At 52.5% G+C, this 20,373-nt stretch overlaps 3 non-coding genes across 3 annotated transcripts; 1 reads left to right on the forward strand and 2 right to left on the reverse strand.

Annotated features, from left to right (window-relative positions):
* Positions 1–7,534: 7,534 nt before the first annotated feature.
* LOC120376563 lies at positions 7,535–7,751 on the reverse strand. The gene has a single exon (XR_005587421.1). It is a non-coding gene; the product is annotated as a small nucleolar RNA U3 (small nucleolar RNA).
* A 7,857-nt stretch (positions 7,752–15,608) lies between these two features.
* TRNAQ-CUG lies at positions 15,609–15,680 on the reverse strand. Its single transcript has one exon. It is a non-coding gene; the product is annotated as a tRNA-Gln (tRNA).
* A 1,507-nt stretch (positions 15,681–17,187) lies between these two features.
* TRNAS-UGA lies at positions 17,188–17,269 on the forward strand. Its single transcript has one exon. It is a non-coding gene; the product is annotated as a tRNA-Ser (tRNA).
* The last annotated feature ends 3,104 nt before the right edge of the window (positions 17,270–20,373 follow it).

Here is a 20,373-nt window from a genome sequence, read left to right on the forward strand (position 1 = left end):
TTCGCAGGCCTGGCTGGGGGACAAAAGTTCAGTAAGATCGATCTGAGTCAAGCATATTTACAGATGCATGTCGATGAAAAGTCCCAAGAGCTGTTGACTATTGTGACTCATAAGGGGCTTTATCGATACTGTCGCCTACCCTTCGGAATAACATCTGCTCCCGCCCTGTTCCAGAGGGCTATGGACCAGATCTTGTGTGGCTTGTCAGGAGTTCAGTGCTATCTGGATGATATCCTGGTCACTGGAAGAAATAAAGAGGATCACTTAAAGAATTTAGAGGCTACCCTACAAAGACTGGAAGAGTATGGCCTACGAGTTCGCAAAGACAAGTGTGAATTCTTCAAGCCCTCTGTTGAATATTTGGGACACATCATTGATTCTGCAGGTCTTCATAAGGCCCCTGCAAAAGTTAAAGCTATTGTGGAGGCTCCCCCACCTCGAAATGTAAGCCAGCTGCGCTCATTTCTAGGACTCCTGAACTATTATGGAAAGTTCATCTCACAGTTAGCCACACTGCTAAAACCACTTCATGAGCTCCTTGGGCAGAACAAGGCCTGGAAGTGGACTGAAGCCTGTGATGTTGCGTTTAACAAAGCTAAGGATGCATTGCTAAATTCTGAAGTTCTAACGCACTTTGATCCATCCTTACCACTGCAATTGGCCTGCGATGCCTCCTTATGGAGTGGGAGCAGTCGTGTCACATATTATGCCTTCAGGAGAAGAGAGACCTATTGCTTTTGCTTCACGCACTCTAAGCAAAGCAGAAACTAACTACGCCCAAATCGAACGTGAGGCATTAGGAATTGTTTTTGGAATTCGGAAGTTTCATCAGTACCTGTTTGGGCGAAAATTTACTCTTCTCACAGACCATCGACCTCTGACATCAATTTTTGGACCCTACACAGGCATTCCCCCATTAGCTGCTAGTCGTATGCAACGTTGGGCATTGTTACTTTCAGCACACACATGAAATCAAATATCGGAAATCCACTCTGCACGGCAATGCAGATGGCCTCTCAAGGTTGCCTTTGCCGGTCAAACACCAAGATAGTGCCCAAAAGGAAATCTTCTACTTTGAACAGGTAGCGAATACACCCATCACTGCTACTCAGATAAAGAAGGCAACTCGCGTTGACCCAGTATTGTCCCACATTATGGACCTGGTGATGCATGGAAAATCTCGACAAACCTCTCCGGTCTCATCCGACCTTGTTCCCTACATGTCCAAGCGGACGGAGTTATCGGTCCAATCTGGTTGTTTGTTGTGGGGGAGACGTGTCATTATTCCACCACCACTGAGATCACAGATGTTGGAACAGCTACATTCCGGTCACTGCGGAATAGTGCGCATGAAGGAAATTGCACGAAGCTATTTTTGGTGGCCTGGACTGGACAGCGCTATTGAAAAGAAGGCAAAAGCTTGTATGTCATGTCAGGGTGTGAGGAATGCACCCCAGTGGGCACCCCTACACCCATGGGACTGGCCTGAAAACCCGTGGCAACGTATTCACGTTGACTTTGCTGGCCCCCTTGAAGGAAGCATGTTCTTGGTGGCAATAGATGCCCATTCTAAATGGCCAGAAGTCTCTGTAATGCAGTCCACTTCTGCAGAGAGTACTATCCAAAAACTACGAGGACTCTTTAGTCGTTTTGGTCTGCCAGAACAACTTGTGAGCGACAACGGACCGCAGTTCGTTTCTCAGGAGTTTCAAAATTTTATGAAGGCAAATGGGATACACCACATCACGTCAGCACCATATCATCCATCCACCAACGGATTAGCTGAAAGATTTGTGCAGACAATGAAAAACGCTTTGAAATCAGCAAGGGGATAACACTCCATTCAAAAGCGTCTGGATACCTTTTTACTTTCCTACAGAAACACACCTCATGCTACGACCCACGCATCTCCGGCCTTTCTAATGATGGGACGACAGCTGCGCACTTGCTTTGATCTGCTGAAACCTTCTGAACCCCGACAAATTGTGCAACATCAGCAGCAATATCAAGTCATCAGACGGGCACCCAGAGCAAAAGACCGAACCTTTAGCCCGGGACAGCCAGTTTTGGCTCGGAATTATACTTCCAGAGCTAAATGGGTTCCGGCCACAGTCATCACTCAAACAGGACCTGTTTCCTACACAGTCCGGACTGCAGAGAATCTTACCTGGTGGCGACATGTAGATCAGCTGTTGCCAGGTCATGCCAGTCCTCAGGACCCATCTGCAGTTGAGGGGGCTGACTTCACCTTTTCTGGTGAGGGACCGAATCACGAGTCACCTGTTTCTGACTGTTTTCCTCCATTACTGCCGGCTGAGATACCTGTGCCCAGCACGAGCTGATACCACCTCCTCACCTGTTCGTGCTGCGGACCCTGAGCCCCTAGTGCTTTCGGGTGCAATAACACCAGAAGTTCGCCGTAATCCACCTAGAGACAGAAGGCCTCCTCATCGGCTGGATCTTTAGCTAGGCGAACCCACGGTTATGGGGCAAAATAATCCCCAGGGTTTAGCCGAATGGAGGCAGTCTACCCTCCTTCTCTAGTCTAGTGTGTGTTTTATTTAGGGATGTTCTTATTAGGGGAGGAGGAATATGTTGTGTATTTGGTTGTCATGGTTTTTGTTGCTATGGCAACTGAGTTAGATTATTATGGGTTAGCTCAGCCGGTTTCAACCGGCTGTGGGAGCTCTCTGTATATCTGTAAATAAAATGGAGGTTTTGGTTAGCTGCCTGCTCTCTGGCCTCAAGTGATTGCTTCCTACACCGGCTGCCCCAAGGATATAACACCTGTCACTTAGTCTTTGTCAATAGTACAGACGCCAGGGGCAGGACTCCAGGCTCTGCTTGAGGGATCCTGGCACAGGGGCTGGGGGCAGAGAAAGGATTGTAGAGTCTGACCTGTGCTCTGGAGAGGAGGTAATAATTGAAGGGGGCATTATTGACTCCTCCCCTCCTCAGTGTCCCAGGGCTGGTATTCTACATTCCACAGGGCCAAATAAGGGGGTGAAGCCATTTGGCTAATGAAAACCAGTGCTCCAGGTGAGACTTGAACTCACAACCTCAACATAGCTCTTCCCAGCACTGCCCTATAAGTACTGTGCGCTAATCAATTGCACCATTGCAGTACCTATCAATTGTGACTCTTCAAAACCCCTAGGTTGATACAGGCGAGGAGTGACCCCCCAAAACATTCACAGTGCAGCTGAGAGCAGGTAGTGCTGCAGGGTTATAAAATTACAGTGTAGACACTTGGGCTTGAGCCCAGCCTCCGAGACCCCATGAGGGGTGAGGGTCTCCGAGCCTGGGCTCCAGTCTGAGCCCCAGGAGCCCAAATCAGATCATCCAGGCCAGCCGGGCCAGTGGGATTTTGTCACAGTATAGATGCCCTCTCAGGGTATGTCTACACTGCAATGTAAGCCCAGGGTTAGGAGAAGTCATGTCAGCAGCCCCAACACATAAACATAAACCACGAGGGAAAGACCCCCCCCCCAAAATAAGCTGGGCAGTGTCCTTCTCCCTACGGTTCATAAGTCCAGCAACCAAACCTCCTTTAACATGAGCCTACCCCGCTCTGCACCCCACTCACAGCTGTTGTTCTTAGTCAGTGCAAGCCCAGAGGTGCCTCTGTACAGTTCACCCCCCCATCCTGGGTGGAAAAGGGGGAAAATAAGAAGGCACCGTACTCACTATGTTGTCTAGGGACTCACTCATCCCTCCCCAGCCCCCCTGTCCTAACGTTGGTCTAACACCTAAATTTCAGTATTAGGACCCAGGCCCCAGCCCACTTGGCTTTGGAACCCCTGTCCCCTGCCTAGCAAGTGCTGTTGAATTGAGGGTGATCCCCTCAATCGGGGTCTGCCAAGCAAAGTTGTGCTGCCCTCGATTCACACAACAAGGATAACAACCCTTTATTTCTCCTGCCCCTGTAACATGGAGACTGGGAATCCAACACCAGCCACAAGAGATCATTTCGGCAAGCGACCCAACATACTGTAAAATCCACATGCTGACTCGTACACAAAACCTTGCAAGAAAATCTTCCTGAGGGGGTGTGAAGCACCTGCTGCTGGAGGGAAGGAGGGAGCCGTGGGTTGGGATTGAGGAGCAGCGTGAGGAGAAGGGGCCTGTGGGTTGGGATTGAGGGGCACTGGGAATAGGAGGGGCCTGTGGGTTGGGATTGAGGGGCACTGGGAATAGGAGGGAGCCGTGGGTTGGGATTGAGGGGCACTGGGAATAGGAGGGGCCTGTGGGTTGGGATTGAGGGGCACTGGGAAGAGGAGGGGGCTGTGGGTTGGGACAGAGGAGAAGGGTGAAGAGGAGCAGGCTCTGGTTTGGAGTGAGGAGCAGTGAGCATAGGAGGGACTGAGGGTTGGGATTGAGGGGCACTGGGAAAAGAGGGGACATGGGTTTAGGCTGAAGAGCATCTTCATTTGGGGATCCAGCAGGAAAGGGGAAGGCAGCAGGTGATTCTAATTCCTTAGGGATATTCTGTGTGTGTGTGTGTGTGTGTGTGTGTGTGTGTGTGTGTGTGTGTGTGTGTGTGTGTGTGTGTGTGTGTGTGTGTGTGTGTGCGCGCGCGCGCGCGCGCGCACAGGGAAGGAACATGCTCTATGCCCACAGGCCTTTATTCCTCCAGGCTGCAAGGACAGAGGGGCTGTCAGGAAGTTGCCCCTTCAAACCCACACACAAAAATGCCCTTCTGAGGAAAGGGAAAATCCTGAAGAGAAAAAGTAACATCAAAGAGGATGTGAGAAAGACAGTTTAAGATCTTGGTGATTAGTTTATAACCTGACCAGGGACTTGAACCCTGGACCCTTAGATTAAAAGTCTGATGCTTTGCCAACTGAGCTAGCCAAGCTCACAAAGAACAAGACCAAGTTGGTGCAGAGGAGAAACTAGTCAAGAAAACAAGAGCGGTAAACAACAGGGGAAACCAGCTGCTCTCTCTGGCCCAGTCAACACTACGAGTTTATATCAAATTTAGCAGCGTTAAATCGCATTAACCCTGCACCAATCCACACAACGAAGCTCTTTATATCGATATAAAGGGCTCTTAATACCGGTATCTGTACTCCTCCCGGACGAGGGGAGTAGCGCTGAAATCGGTATTGCCATGTCGGATTAGGGTTAGTGTGGCCACAATTCAATGGTATTGGCCTCCAGGCGCCATCCCACAGTGCACCATTGTGACTGCTCTGGACAGCAATCTGAATTCAGATGCATTGGCCAGGTTTACTGGAAAAGCCCCGCGAACTTTTGAATTTCATTTCCTGTTTGCCCAGCATGGAGCACCGATCAGCATAGGTGACCATGCAGTCCCAGAATCAAAAAAGAGCTCCAGCATGGACCGTACGGGAGATACTGAAGCTGATCTCTGTATGGGGAGATGAATCTGTTCTATCAGAACTCTGTTCCAAAAGACAAAATGCCAAAGCATTTGAAAAAATCTCCAAGGCCATGATAGACAGAGGCCACAACAGGGACTCAACACAGTGCTGAAACTTAAGGAGCTGAGACAAGCGTACCAGAAAGCCAAAGAATGAAATGGATGCTCATGGAGGGAGGGGCGACTGACGTCTGTAGCTATCCCACAGTTCCTGCACTCTCCGAAAACCATTTGAATTCTTGGCTGAGTTCCCAAAGCCTGAAGGGTCAAAAATATTGTCGTGGGTGGTTCAGGGTATATGTCGCCCCCCCCCCCCACCCGAAAGCAAATGGAAAAAAATTGTTTCTCAACGTTTTTCAATGTCAACGTATGTCTACTGGATGCTGCTGGCAGACGCGGTGCAGCAGCATCCCCTTCCCTTCTGGACGACAGACGGTACAGTAGGACTGGTATCTGTCATCGTCGTCCCGTGAGTGCTCCTGGCTGGCCTCAGTGAGGTCGGCCGGGGATGCCAGGGCAAAAACAGGAATGACTCCCAGGTCATTCTCTTCTTTAAGCTTTGTCTCCTGGAGATTCAGTTCTGCTGGAGACTGCCCTCCCTTCCCCCCTTTGAGCTCTACTTGAAGAGGCAATAATGTCAGTGTTGTTTCAAATTCATGCATTCTTTATTACTTCATCACACAAATGGGGGATAACGGTAGACCAAGAGAGGTGGGAGAGAAGGGAAGCAATGGATGGGGTTGTTGCAGGGGCACCCCCTAGAATGGCATGCAGCTCATCATTTCTGCTGGATGTCTGGGGCTCTGACCTGGAGCCACCATTTGCCTGTCTGGGTCTTTAATTGGCTTGCCTGATAGTCTAGACAGGATTGACTCTCCATTAGACAAAACTTAAAGAAGGGAATGACCTGGGGAGTCATTCCCATTTTTGTCCATGCGCCCCCAGCTGATCTCACTGAGGCTGGCCAAGAGCACCCATGACAGCAGCTGACAAAGTTTATTAGAGAATATTTAAAAATAAACCATACAAAGTGTTTGAAGCATCAGTTATTGTGTCATTGGGGGTAACATACAGGTTGTAGGGGGATGTTAGCATTTTGGTATTGGACGGCATATACATACAGTATAACTTGTAACTGTCATTATCAATTTACAAAGCAGCAGACAGTACAGTGTGGCTGGCAACTATCTTTGCTAATTTGCAAAAGGCAAGGGGATGCTACTGTGTAGCACTGCAGTACCATGTCTGTCAGCACCATCCAGTAGACATACAGTGACAGTGAAAAAAAAAGGCTGAATGGGCTCCATGATTGCCATGCTATGGCGTCTGCCCGGGCAATCCAGAGAAAAGGGCGCCAAATGATTGTCTGCCGTTTCTTTCACAGAGGGAGGATTGAGTGACAACATTTATTCAGAATCACTCATGACATTGTTTTTGCCCCGTCATGCACTGGTATCTCAACCCAGAATTCCAATGGGTGGGTGAGACTGCAGGAATTATGGGATAGCTACCCACAGTGCAATGCTCCAGAAATTGATGCTAGTCTCGGTACATGGACGCACACTGCCGAATTAATGTGTTTAGTGTGGCCACATTCACTTGACTTTATATAATGTTTAAAAAAAACCGGTTTCTGTAAAATTGGAATAATCCCGTAGTGTAGACATACCCTGAGACAGCTTTAGAACCCTCTACCCACTATACGGCCAAGAGACAGCTACTCTCAGATCCTGTGTGGATTGTCTGATGGGCTTGGGGCCAAGAGCAAACTGCATACCCCCTGCCAGAGCAAGAGAAGTAAAAAATAGGGGCTTCCTGAAAAATGGAAGGGAAAAAGAGAGAAGCAGAGAGGCAAGTGGAAAAGGAAGAGAACGTGCAGACACAGGACTCTACCTAAATTCTTAAATAGATTACAAGAAAAAAAGAGAGAGCAGCATAAAGAAATTTAAAAAAAATCTTTCAGTAAGTACTGAAATAGAAACCTTTAAAACACCATTCTCACACTACCTTTACTTTTTTTCTAAATTCTACCAAATCAAATTAAGACTTGCTACTAAACAGAACTACACAAAAACTTTGCTTTAAACAAACTCAGATAACAGAAAAAAACCCAAAACATTTATTTTTAAACTTGTTTTATAAGGACTAACCACTCAGTCTGTGTTCTCTTCCTCTCAGCTTCCTAAAAGGAAAGCAAGAACACTCATCAATAGCAAACAGCAGCTGCATTAAAGCAACACTGTCCACACACTTCATGCTCAGAAAAGAACACTTTAACTTCTCATTATGGTTAGTAAGGTCAGACACTTTCAACCACACTTTTCTAGTTACAAACTATAGAAATGATCCCTGAAAGTATAGTCTTAACAAAGCTGTGCTCGGCTACACACCCAGGCTAATGTGCGCAAGCTTTCTTCCCACGGTGAATGTTTTCATACAATGGGTTTCACCCCCAGAGAATTAAAGAACAAAAATCTAAAACCAGGTTCCCATTTCATTAAGCACAATTGAGACAGCTTTAGCACACTGTCCATTAGAAGATGTTTATGTCGCTATTTACAGACACACACCTCCTGATTAGCATGTGGAGCTCCTAGCAACTAATCAAACCCCCTTGCTTTGCCATACCTCTCACAGGCTCCTCCGTACCACATGACAGCCTGTCAGGCACAGACAATCCAGACAGGTCAGCCCTTTCTAGCATGCTCCGCAGCTGTTTCTCTCTGGCTTGCTCTCAAATTCATCTGCACTAGAAGTTTTTGCAGGGTTCTATGTTACCGGTGGTACCTGCACTAAATCAGTGACTCTCAACCTTTAGAGACAGCTGTACCCCTTTCAGGAGTCTGATTTCTCTTGCATACCCCCATTTTTTACTTCACTTAAAAACTACTTGCTTACAAAATCAGATGCAATATTTATAAAAATAAATCACTTGAATATAAGTATTGTACTTACATTTCAGTGTATAGTATAGAGAACAGTATAAACAAATCAACGTATGAATTTTAATTTGTTACGAATTTGCTAGTGCTTTCTATATAGCCTGTTGTAAAACTAGGCAAATATCTAGATGAGTTGATGTACCCCCTGGAAGACCATTGGATACCCCTGTTTGAGAACCACAGCACTAAATCACCCTTACTTTTAGAACTGGTGCCACTTGAACCAAGGCATTCTGAACCATTTCAGTGCTAGTAGACAGTGGCAACACAGCTGCACTAGGTCTGTTGTTCGTCCCTGCACAATTCCCACTTGGAAAGAAGATATCTTCTGATCTGACCCTATTTACTCTTGTGAGCTGCACAGGCAACTTTCTCTGTTATGTGAGCAGAATCCACACAATATATACTACCTGGCCTTGCTGGGAAATGTTCGATCTCTTTATTACAGTGTAGACCTGACCCCTCCTGCCAGGGCTAAATCCACAGACATTTTTCAGCCTCCGCAGTAATAAACTCTCTGGACAAAATGCTAGAAAGGAGCAGAACCAAAGGGGCTGGGCAGGCTCCATAGGGGACACTGGTTCCTCCTTCCCCACCGGTGCCCCAGCCATGCCCTGTGGCTGGCAGAGAATGGCCACCCCATCGCCACCCCAGAGGGAGCTGTGTCTCAGGGCTCCCCCAAACAGCACCCAGGAACCCCCATCCCTTTTGGGGAATGACTCAGGGCAACAATTTCCCACCCCAACAAGGACGAATTGCTGCAGATTAAATGGGGGGTGGGGGGAAGCCCCCCAAATATGAGGAGAATTTAAATTGACATTTGAGAATTATAGAAAAAAATCAGGAAAAATAAGAGACTAGAGAGTCAATAATTTTAGGAAAAACGAGGGATTCTCCTTGGGTTTGATAGTCCTGTGTGGTGAGGGGAGAGAAAAGGGGGAGAACCAGAGAGACTTGTCACCAGTACTTGGGAGGGAAGTGGCACAAACAGGAGAAGGAGGCAGGTATCTCCCCCCCCCCCGACTCACACACACTCTCCCCCTGGACTTTCCCAGCTGCACAGAGACCGTTCAACCCCCACCTGCCCCACTGCCCTTCCCCCGCCTGCAGCTCCGGCTTCTCCACTCCCCGCCCGCCACACAACGGGGAACCCCCGGGCCCCAGGCTCTGGCCCCACCTGGAGCCCAGCGGGGCCGGGGGCAGATCCCGGCTGCAGCTGAGAACAGCGGCTCCGCTCCGGCTCCGGCGGCTCCAGCGCTGCTGGCAGCACATGGCCACCAGGGAGCAGCTGCTCTGCCAGGGCTCCGCGTCGCAATGTGCCAGAGCCCCGCCCCCAGGAGCTGCCCCGCCCCCGGTCTGTGCCAGAGCCCCGCCCCCAGGAGCTGCCCCGCCCGCGGTCTGTGCCAGAGCCCCGCCCCAGGAGCTGCCCCGCCCCCGGTCTGTGCCAGAGCCCCGCCCCCAGGAGCTGCCCTGCCCCCGGTCTGTGCCAGAGCCCCGCCCCCAGGAGCTGCCCCGCCCTCGGGCTGTGCCAGAGCCCCGCCCCCAGGAGATGCCCCGCCCCTAGGAGCTGCCCCACCCCCAGGCTGTGCCAGAGCTCCGCCCCTAGGAGCTGCCCCGCCCCCGGGCTGTGCCAGAGCCCCACCCCCAGGAGCTGCCCCGCCCCCAGGCTGTGCCAGAGCCCCGCCCCCAGGAGCTGCCCAATGTCCCATCTCTGGGCTTAGTTCTCCTGCCTCCTTCTTCCCAGCACCCACCGCTCCCAGCTGCTCCCTTCCTGTGTCTGCAAACACACCGCGCCCCCGGGCGGGCTGCAACCCTCGCTGGGGCTGTCTCCAGTGGCTGAAGTTGCCTCCATCTCTGCTTTACCTGAGGGGGGAGAGACAAAGAGAGTAGATGGTCCCAGGGTGTGAAAGCAGAATTAGAGGGCAGGGAAAGAAGGACTGTTTGGAAAGGTGGGTTTTTTGCGAGGGGGGAGGGTGATCCAGAGGGAGTCAGAAGAAGTTGGGCAGCAGAGGCTCAGAGAAATTGCGGGGAACCCCCTGGGTGTCCCAGTGTTGGCCAGGGTTTGTACAGCACCTAGCGCAATATGGGGTCCCAATCTCAGTCATGGTCTGTGAAGCACCTGGGAGCCCTGATGTCTGTTTCCTGATCACAGGCACTGGGAATGGAGAGAGGGAAACCTCAGCACCTGAAGGGTTAATCCAGCCCTGTGTGCAACCCCCACTGGGTGGCGCTGCTGCTCTTATGAGGGGTTGTTTTAACAGACAAACATCCCAATCCCAGTCCCATAGGGTCTAGTGGTCAGGATTCCTGGTTTTCACCAAAGCAGCCTGGGTTTAATTCCCAGTGTGGGAATAATGCAGAGTTTTTGCTCAGAGGGGAGGAAGGGAGTGGAGAGGGATCCTGGAAACAGGGCATTAGACAGTGTTGGGAGGGGATCCCAGAAGTGGGAGTGGGGGGCAGAGCTCTGAGGGGAGATCAGGGAAGGATCCCAGCAGTGTGGGAAGTGGGCAGCATGGAGAGTCCAGGCCTGGCATGGGGAGTGGGAAGAGGGAATGTGTCCCTCTAAACTCACCAAGGGCAGACTCGGCAGGACTGGAAGAATTACGTGTTTGTGGGTAAATGTCAATTTCTGTGGAAACACACGACCCAATGGCAAAATATTTCCATCAATTATAATCAAAATTTACAGATGGGCAAAGTAAGAAACATGCTGCTTGAGAACGTGTCCTGTTCTAATCCTATAGGGGTCCCTTCTGCCTTAGGCACCACCATGTGGGTGTTTCATTTCCCTCCCCATTTTCACACAGAGACACAATTTCCTTTGCATGGATCCATGAACAGCAAAACCTCCCTGTGTCTCTTGTCTGAGCCAGGGCATTCGATTCCATTGAAACCTTCTCTCCTGCAATGGCAATGGTCAAACAGAGGGGATGCGTCCACCTTCCTCACCCGGCAGTGAGATATTCCCTCTCCTCTTCATGCTGCTGTTGTTATTCCATGAGTCATCAAGGATGGAATGAAAAGCTGAGTTTACTCCAGGGTGAGGAAAGAAAGGAGCCACCAACTCCCTAAAAAATCTCAGTGCCCAGAGAAAACCTGCCCTGCTATTGGAATCACAGAGGTGCTGGCGATACGATGGGAAAAGGGACTGTCTGAATTGCCAAGGCAGGAATGAACAATCTACAGCAACATCATTAACCACAGACACACTCTAGCCATGCTCCAGCCAGTGGGGAAATGGGCAGGAATTCTTGCTGTTCAGCCATGGCCACACGTACAGAGCTGCACAGCAGTGAGTGTGCTGGGGAAGCTGGTCTGAGCAATTGGAAATGACCCTTCAGTGAGAACAGAGCCATAGTGTAGAAAGGCCCCCGTGTTAAGTGGTGGTGACTGAGGGCTTAGGGATCTGGGCTGACACCATAGGGGTTTTTCTGTGGAGATTTGATTCTTGCCAGCTAGGCAAGGCTGATGTGTGGTTTCTTCATGGCTGCACTTTCAGTGATGCAGGTTTCTCTATCCCATTGTTCCATAATTATAATCAGCCAATCAGAACCTCTCCATAGACCCCTTACACGACAACCTTTCTACCATATTGGCTGCAAATATAGAACAGTGGTCGCAACGGTGATCTATACAGTTACAGATTATGTCAATAACGTCACAGGAGGTGACACAGCATCAGTGAGACTGATACTGGAATACTGCCTCCAGTTCTGGTGTCCTCATTTGAAAAAGATGTTGTGAAATTGGAGCTGGGGCAGCAAAGAGCCACCAAATGTTCTGAGGGCTGGAGAAAAATGCCTTCTAGTGAGCTATTGAAAGAGCTCAACCTGTTTAGCTTATCAAAAGAAGATTGGCAGGTGACTTCAATGAAGTGTTGAAGGGCCTTAATGGAGAGAAAAGATTGGGTATTAAAGGGCTCTTTAATCCAGCAGAAAAAGGCCTAACAAGACCCAATGGCTGGAAGGTGAAAAGAGACAAATTCATATTACAACTAAGGCACAAATATTCAACAGCGAGGATGATTCACCACAGGAACAAGCTACCAAGGAAAATGGTGGATTCTCCATCTCCTGATGTCATTTAATGAAGACTAGATGCCTTTCTGGAATGTGTTTGACCCAAAAGTAGCTCTTGTGTCATACAGGAGGCCTGTGATATGCAGGGGGGGGGGCAGATTAGATGCTCTAATGGTCTCTTCTGGCCATAAAGGCGACTAATTTCTGAAATATTGAGTGTAGCATTGGGAGCAGCGTCTGATGTTTTCCTGTCTAGACGGCTTGCTGCCTAGAACGAACGCTCCTTGAGTGGGGTGACCACAGGGAGTAGCTCAAACCTCCAAAGTGCCTGGGCAGGGGCAGGACATTAGCACAGCAAGGGAGGGGTGTGGCAGTGACATCACAAAGGCCTTTTGCAGGACCTCAGACTATTGGTCAAAGGAGGTGGGGAGGTGGTGACCTCACAGAGAGATGCTGACATCAGCCAGGCAGGACAGGGGCGAGGGGTCAGGGAAACCTCAGAGACCCCTGTGGCTTTGCTTCAGTAAGTCTCCTTCTCGAGGTCTCTCTTTGAGGGCTGAGAAAGTATTCGGGTTCACGTACATGAGCGCCAGGAGGAGCCTCTTTTGAGTTTTCTCCTTCCCTTTTCCTGATTTTACTAGAAAACAGCTGTCCCTTTTTAGAAGGTAAGAGCCTACTCAAGGTTTGAAACCTGTTCAGTCTGATCCATCTGGTGACCGTTGAATTCTAGGCATGGAAACCACGAGCTTAAGGAGGCAGAATTTTATTCCACACCTGGGATTTTGTCCCTTAGAATCACTGGGGACATTAGAGTTTGTCCTTTTTCTTTCACCTTTTCCTCCATCCATCCCTTCCTCCTTTCTCTTTGTCTCTTGCTTCTTTTGTCCTTTCACCTGTTCCCCTCCCAACACGAGGAGGGGGTGTGTGTGTGTGTGTGTGTTTTGCTGGGGAGCAGTGTGGTTTTTCCCCATGTAGCCAGCACCAGACCTGGCACCACCCCCGGCTCTGCCCCCTTCCTGCCACTGTGATCCCATCTCACCTCCTGACCCTGGCTGGGCGCCCACGGCCCCTCGTAGCAGGGGGCTGTGCAGGAGGGTGCAGGGGAGTCTCCTTGCAACCATGAGTGGGTGTCTGGTGGGTGCTGTCACTTCTGCCAGAGACCCCCAAGAAACTCACTAGTTTCCTCCGCATGCGAGGAGGGGGCTCCTACTTTCTGACTTGGGGGGGGGGGAGATTCTGTGATGTCAGAGCCCATGGCGGGAGGGGTTCAAATCACGAGTCTGGAGTGGCAGGGCAACCCCCCCCCCCAGTCAAATTCTAATAGGGGACTGGGCTGGGATCTGTAGGGAGGGAGACACAGGAAAAATCAGCCGCCACTATGGAACCCAGGAGTCCTGGCTCCCAGTCCCCCTGCTCTCACCTCTAGACCCCCCTCCTCTCCCAGAGCCAGGGATAGAACCCAGAGCTCCTGGCGCCCAGCCCCCTCCCTGCTCTGACCACTAGACTCCACTCCCCTTTTAGGCTCACTGCCTCTTCTATCCACCCACCCCACCTGTCCATCCCTTTGCTGCAGGTTTCTGGGGTGTCACCCCTGCTCTGCACTCCCCCAGTGCAGCCCAAGGCCTTTCCTCCCCCCAACCACACATCCTCTCCCCCTCGTGCTGGATCGTCTGCTTGGCCCCCCGCCCCTCTCAGGGTGCGCTGTGCGACGTGGCTGGGGATTGTGCAATGGCCCAGCACCAGGCAATGCAGAATGTAAACCACAGGCCCTGCCCTGCCCCACCCCACCGGAGCTGCCTTCCAGGTGCATCGGAGCCCAGCGCCCTGCACCTGTTCCCTCCTGCCCCACAAGGGGTGAGCTGCAGCCCCACCATGCTCTGCAGAGGGGAGAAGGGTCAAGCCAACCAGCCCATTTAGGATGGGGGAATCAACACCCTTTTTTCTGCACAGCCACTGACCATCAGCAGGATTCCTCCTCCCTCCTGTGCCTCAGTGCGACTAAATCTCCACACCTAGACAGCTGGTCCATCCGCTGCACCCCAATCCCCCATGCCTGAGCCTCCCTGCCAAAGCCCTGCACCTGGCCCCATAGAATTAAGTCTCACATCTCGCTGGGAACTCGACTTCTTGTGACCAGAGAGTCTCGGCCCCCTCAGCAGATGACCTGAGAAACACAGTGTCCGGCTTTTCCAAAGAAGAGCTTAGACCCCCTCATCATGTGGCCTGAAGGATAAGGCATCTCCCTGTGGATCGGATGATTCAGGATTTGAGTCCCCTCGTGGTTGTGCTCACTTTGTGCTGCAAGTCCTGCTTTCTTCACAGCTGGAACCTCTTCTTGGCCGCTCAGGCCAGTGCTCTGGCTTCAGCTAGAGCCCCGGGAAGGAGTTGGGGGTTGGGTGTCACAAAGGCTGGGGCATGAGCCCCAGGGGCTTCCAGTCTCGCCTTTGCCCTTCCTGACTTGCCAAAGAAAATGGGCGGCTGCCCGGGCTAGAGTGTGGAGCAGTTTCCCTCTTCCAAGTGTGCACCTGTCCCTGTGCTGGAGGGTACTTGCTACATAGCGTCTTCAGAGCCTGGGTGTTTCTCTGCTTCTCGCCAGCTGGGGAAAAGCCTCTTGGGGTAAAATCTCCTGCCCCACTGCCAAAGTGAGCACAGAGAGTGGGAACAGTAAGAGGCCCCATCAGGGGGCTGGCCCTGCTTTCCTACCATCTTCTGATGCTGGCCACAGAGTATCAGCAGCCACCCCACATGCTGGGTGGTTGTTGGCCTTCACTGGGGATTCAGCACGCCAGGGAGCAGGCTAGCCCAGAGTCTTTCTGGCTGTCTGCTGGCCACGCATAGGCATGGTTCTCCCCTCCTCTTGCCCTGCGGCTTATAACCCTTCCCTTGGAGCTGTCAGCACCAGCTGCTTCTGCTCTAAAGGTGCCCAGAGGAGGAGAGGTGCTGGGCTCCAGCCTGGGACTCTTCCCCCTCCTAACTATGAAGCCTGGCCCTGGCACTGCTTTCTTCAAGTGCCAGGCAGGCAAGAGGAACAGCACAGTGGCAAGTGCCAAACTTGTGAGCATCAGGTGAAGCTGTGAGAATCCCAACCCTCAGGCATCAGTAGCCAGTTCTAGAGCTCTGATCCACTGCAGCCATCCCACCCAGAGCCTGGTTCTAGGAGGTGAGAGTCACCCAACAGGAGGGGAAAGACTGGTTCCTGCACAGCTGGAGACAGGGCAGTTGAGCACTGTGAACTCCAGGGCTTTACCACAAGCCAACCCAAGGTCCCACTGAGATTTGAACTCAGATTGCAGGAGTCAGAGTCCTGAGTGCTGCCCATTACACCATGGGACCAGCTTGTGCTGTTTTCTCTGCACATCGGTGACTCTCACAGGGCTGGCTCGAGTAAGGGACTGTTGGCCCCTTACTAAAGCTTAGTGGGGGTTTTGGTTGGCTAGTTCCCAGTCCCAGTAGAAGGGGAAAGGGCCAATGGGAAATCAGGACCCTGAGACTGACAGTCCCCTGGGCAATGGGGAGAGGCCAAAGCTCCAAGTTAGCCGCACTGACAGGCCAGGCAGTGTAATGAGGGAGTCACCAGGCCAGGGGGTCCCATCCTCCGTGGGAGCTGGAACTGCCTGGGCCAGAGTGGGGCAGAGCTAAGGAGAGAGCAGGAGCCCGAGAAGAGCCAGGGAGCAGAGCTGCGCGGGTGTAGTGCCAGAAACTGCTCCCTGTAGGACTTTGCTACCTGCAGCAATTACTGAGACCTGAGGCTGTTCTTATTTGCTGACTTGTCCTAATTGGCTCAAACTTGACAGTGGTTTCTCTAGCAAAGGCCAGTCCCTGGCCCCTTGGTCCAGACATCCTCATTCACATCAGGCTGGGGTGACCAGATGTCAAAGATGAAATATCGGGACGTGGGGGAAGGAGCAAAAAAAAAAAAAAAAGCCGGCGGCTCCCCCACCCCGCCAGGCGGCAGTGGCACAGCCCCGTCTCCACCCAACTCTCAGCTCCGACCCCCGATACACCCCCAGCTCCCCCATCCCCTCGCTCCTGGCCCAGCCTGGGCTCCGAGCTCTGCAGCCGAGCCGCGCTCCAGGTCCCTCCTGCAGCTCCCGGGCAAGGGGCGAACCAGGCAGCCGGGCCCGGGTCCTCCCGGCAGGAGCGTGTCTGCCCCACGTGTGTCTCCGCCCCCAGCCCACATGGGTCCTCCCCCCTCTGCACTGCCCCCAGCCCCACTGCACTGCCCTGCAGGCTCCAGGGCTGGAGCAGCCTCCATGCTGCACTCCCGGCCATGGCCATGTCCCGTGTGCAAACCTGGGAGGGAGGAGGATGCCGCGTGCTTGGGGAAGAGGCAGGGCCAGGGGGAGGATTTGGGGAAGGATCCAATGGGGGAAGGAGAGGGTGGGGCTGGGGGCAGGGCCAGGGGGAGGAATTGGGGAGGGATCCAATGAGGGAAGGGGGGGGCGGAGTCGGGGGGGTGAGTGTCCCTCCGGGCTCTGCCTGTGTGCCGGAGCAGAGGGCAACATTGTTTGTTTGTCCAGTGTCCTGACCAAACATCGGTCGGGATGTGGGACAAACAAGCAAATATCGGGACAGTCCCGATAAAATCGGGACGTCTGGTCACCCTACGTCAGGCTTCAAGTTGAGAATCATTTCCCCTTCCTGCTCTGTGGGACAGGAGACTTTTAAACGCGCTCTCTGTGCGACTGCACATGGCTAAGCAAAGAGAACAAACCCCCAATCCCCCCTGTGCTTTGGGAGCCAGGTTTGCGGTGGGAATCCTGTAGTTCAGATGACTTCACACCTGGGCATTGTGATTCTTTACCAGTTTCTCTGGCATTGGGGCAATTTTGTGTTCACAGCTGTGATGGCCGAGTGGTTAAGGCGTTGGAGTTGAAATCCAATAGGGTTCCCCTGCGCAGGTTCAAATCCTGCTCACAGCGAGGCCTGTGTTTTAGCCAGTCTCTCACCCAGGCAATACCTCTGTACAACCCCCTGAGACACACTCAATTCTCTCTCCACCCCAAGTAAATCCTGTTCTGCTCCTTGCATAGAGATCCCTGGGACACCACCTCACACTGTGTCCCTGAGTTGTTGGGCAAACTCTCAGCACCTGAAGCCTCTGCCACTCACCTGGTGCCCCATAGATCAGCCATAGCCCTGGTTCTGCTCCTCTCTCTACAGTGTGAAAGGAGCCGAGTCAACGACTCCATGGGAGCTACGGGGCTGCAGAACCAACAGAGAAAAAATAGGTGCTCAGTGCCCACTGGCAGCCAGCTCCTCCCCCGCACTACAGGCCTTGCTGACAAGCTCCTCCTCTTCCCCTTCAGCACCTCCCACCTGCCAGTGATCAGCTGTTCAGTGGGGTGCAGGAGGCGCTGGGCGGGGAGGGGGAGGAGCAGAGACAGAAAGAGGTGGGGGAGGGAGAGGAATGGGGCAGGAAGGTGCAGGCCAGGAAGAAATGGCACCGGGATGATCCCCTGCTGGCCACTCGCAGGCCTGGGTGGTCACCGCTCCCCACAGTTTCCAGGGAGACCCCTCGTGCACCAGCCCTTCTTGAGGTCACCATCTCTCTGCCAGGATCAAGCCGCAGACTCCTCCGCCCCTGGGACTGCTTGCTGCAATCCCCCGGGGGACCCTGTTACTGCAGAGTCCTTCTCACTGGTCACACATCCCAGGGGTTAATCGCCCCTGCAATCGTCCCTTCGTTTTACTGCTCCCCAGTCACTTACTGCAGGAAGTGCCATCCACGGGGCGCAGTAGGTCCCGCCACTACCACCAGTTGTCATGGAGTGTGGGGGAGTCCGGCCCTGCACCCCTCTTCCTGGGACTCAGAGTGACTCTCAGCCAGTCAGTAAAACAGAAGGTTTATTGGACAACAGGAACACAGGCTACAGCAGAGCTTGTGGGCACAGCCAGGACCCCTCAATCTGGTCCTTATGGAGATTCAGGGAGCATAGATCCCAGCTTGGGATTCCCTGAATTCCACCACCCAGCCCCAAAACCGAAACTGACCCAAACCCTCTCCAGCAGGCTCTCTTCACTTTGTGCAGCTTCCCGAGCAGAGCTGTTTACTCCCCCCGCCTGACTCAGGTTACAGGCTCAGATACAGACCATCACCTAAAGTCACCCCCTGCTCTCCCATCCCCCACACAAACAGATACTACTGCATCACGCCCTCACTCCCGACCCGCAGCCCCCTGGGCTCCCTGCTGAACTTCCCAGTCACTGCGCTGCTGGTGTCCCTCACTCCTGACCCGCAGCCCCTGCTATCCCAGTCCTGACCTCCAGACTCACAGCTCTGCTGGTGCCCCTCACTCCCTACCCGGAGCCCCCTGGGTTCCCTCCAGCTCTGACGGTGCCCCTCACTCCCGACCCGCAGCCCCATGGGTTCCCTCCAGCTCTGACGGTGCCCCTCACGCTGGGTTGGTCAGGCTGGGGCGCGAAGCGGGGCTGGGTGCGAGCCGCGGCTGGGCGAGGTGCCGCCCCTCTCCTGGGGGGCGGCGGCGACTCTGGACGCGAGCCGGGCCCTTCCTGTGGATCGCCCCAGCTGCGGCGGGCGTCGCTCGCCTCTCCCCCATCCGCGGGGCCGGGGGGGGGCCGGCGTTCCACCTCAGCCGGCGCCTAGCAGCTGACTTAGAACTGGTGCGGACCAGGGGAATCCGACTGTTTAATTAAAACAAAGCATCGCGAAGGCCCGCGGTGGGTATTGACGTGATGTGATTTCTGCCCAGTGCTCTGAATGTCAAAGTGAAGAAATTCAATGAAGCGCGGGTAAACGGTGGGAGTAACTATGACTGTCTTCGGCTGTGTCAAGAGTCTAGTTACTGGGCAGCAGTACTGAGACCTCAACCTCCCCGTGGTCCCGCTGGACGACTCATTGGGTGATGAGTTGACGAACTGAGGCTCAGCTGCTATTGATATCCCGACCCTATTGTCCTGGTACACCGGCCAGGCAATAGTATAAAACGGTGGAAAACCACAAAATGATGGTGGCACTAGATAGTGCCGGAAATAGCCCAAGTCGAGGGGCTAACTCAACTAACCGAAGCAAGAAGACTGTACTTTGGGGCAGGTGCATCTTCCGACCCAATGAGCCCTTGGCCCGATATCGAGCCAATGTCGCCACAGTGGCTACACAAACTGAGAGCCCTGTGAACACTGAAAGTGAGGCAGACAATGTCCAGCATGCCCCACAGACAAAGGAGGTACACTCCAAACCCCGTATCTCACAAAACCAAAATAAATGGCTAACAGTCACTCGAAAGAAGCAGTGGATCGGCCCAATCCGCACAACAGAAAACATAAGCAGTGCTTTTAAAGAGACTGTAAAACCCACCTGCCTGCCAAATCCAGACGTCTCCTTAATCACATCTGGTGAAGAGGATTTGGACACTGAAGGACCAAGTACAGAAACAAGCGAGAGCCACACAATTACCACTATTGAGGAGACAGTGGAAACAATTATAAATGGAACACAAGAAAAGACCCTAATCCAACTACCTAATAACAACCCAGCGTGCCCCTTTTGTGGCGATCACGTTGGCAAGCCAATTGCTCTAAGTGTCCACCTCAAGCGAAATCACAGTGGAAAAGTGGTCGAATTTCAATGTTCCATGTGCAACAAAACTGATTCCAAAGCACACAGCATCTTGTGCCATATTCCAAAATGCAAAGGGAAAATAAATGAAGAACGATCGGGTGACTGGGCTTGCAGAACATGTAACAAACAATTTATCACCAAAAGTGGGCTCTCCCAACATAAGAGAATAGCCCATCCAGCGATACGGAACCAAGAACGTATCGAAGCCAGTCAGCCCAAAACAACCTCCCAACGTGGCAAACACAACAGCTGCTGGACTGTTGAAGAAGAACAGCTCCTCGCTGCCTTCAATAACATGTTCTGGGGCAAAAGGAACATAAATATCCTGATCTCGGATCACATCCAAACAAAAACGGCTAAACAAATAAGTGAAAAGCGTAGACTGCTGGGCCTCAATAAAAAAGCTGCAGTGACAACAACGGACCCATTACCTGCATCAAGCAC

Source organism: Mauremys reevesii, linkage group 12 (genome assembly GCF_016161935.1).
Source record: "Mauremys reevesii isolate NIE-2019 linkage group 12, ASM1616193v1, whole genome shotgun sequence".
Taxonomy (NCBI): domain Eukaryota; kingdom Metazoa; phylum Chordata; order Testudines; family Geoemydidae; genus Mauremys; species Mauremys reevesii.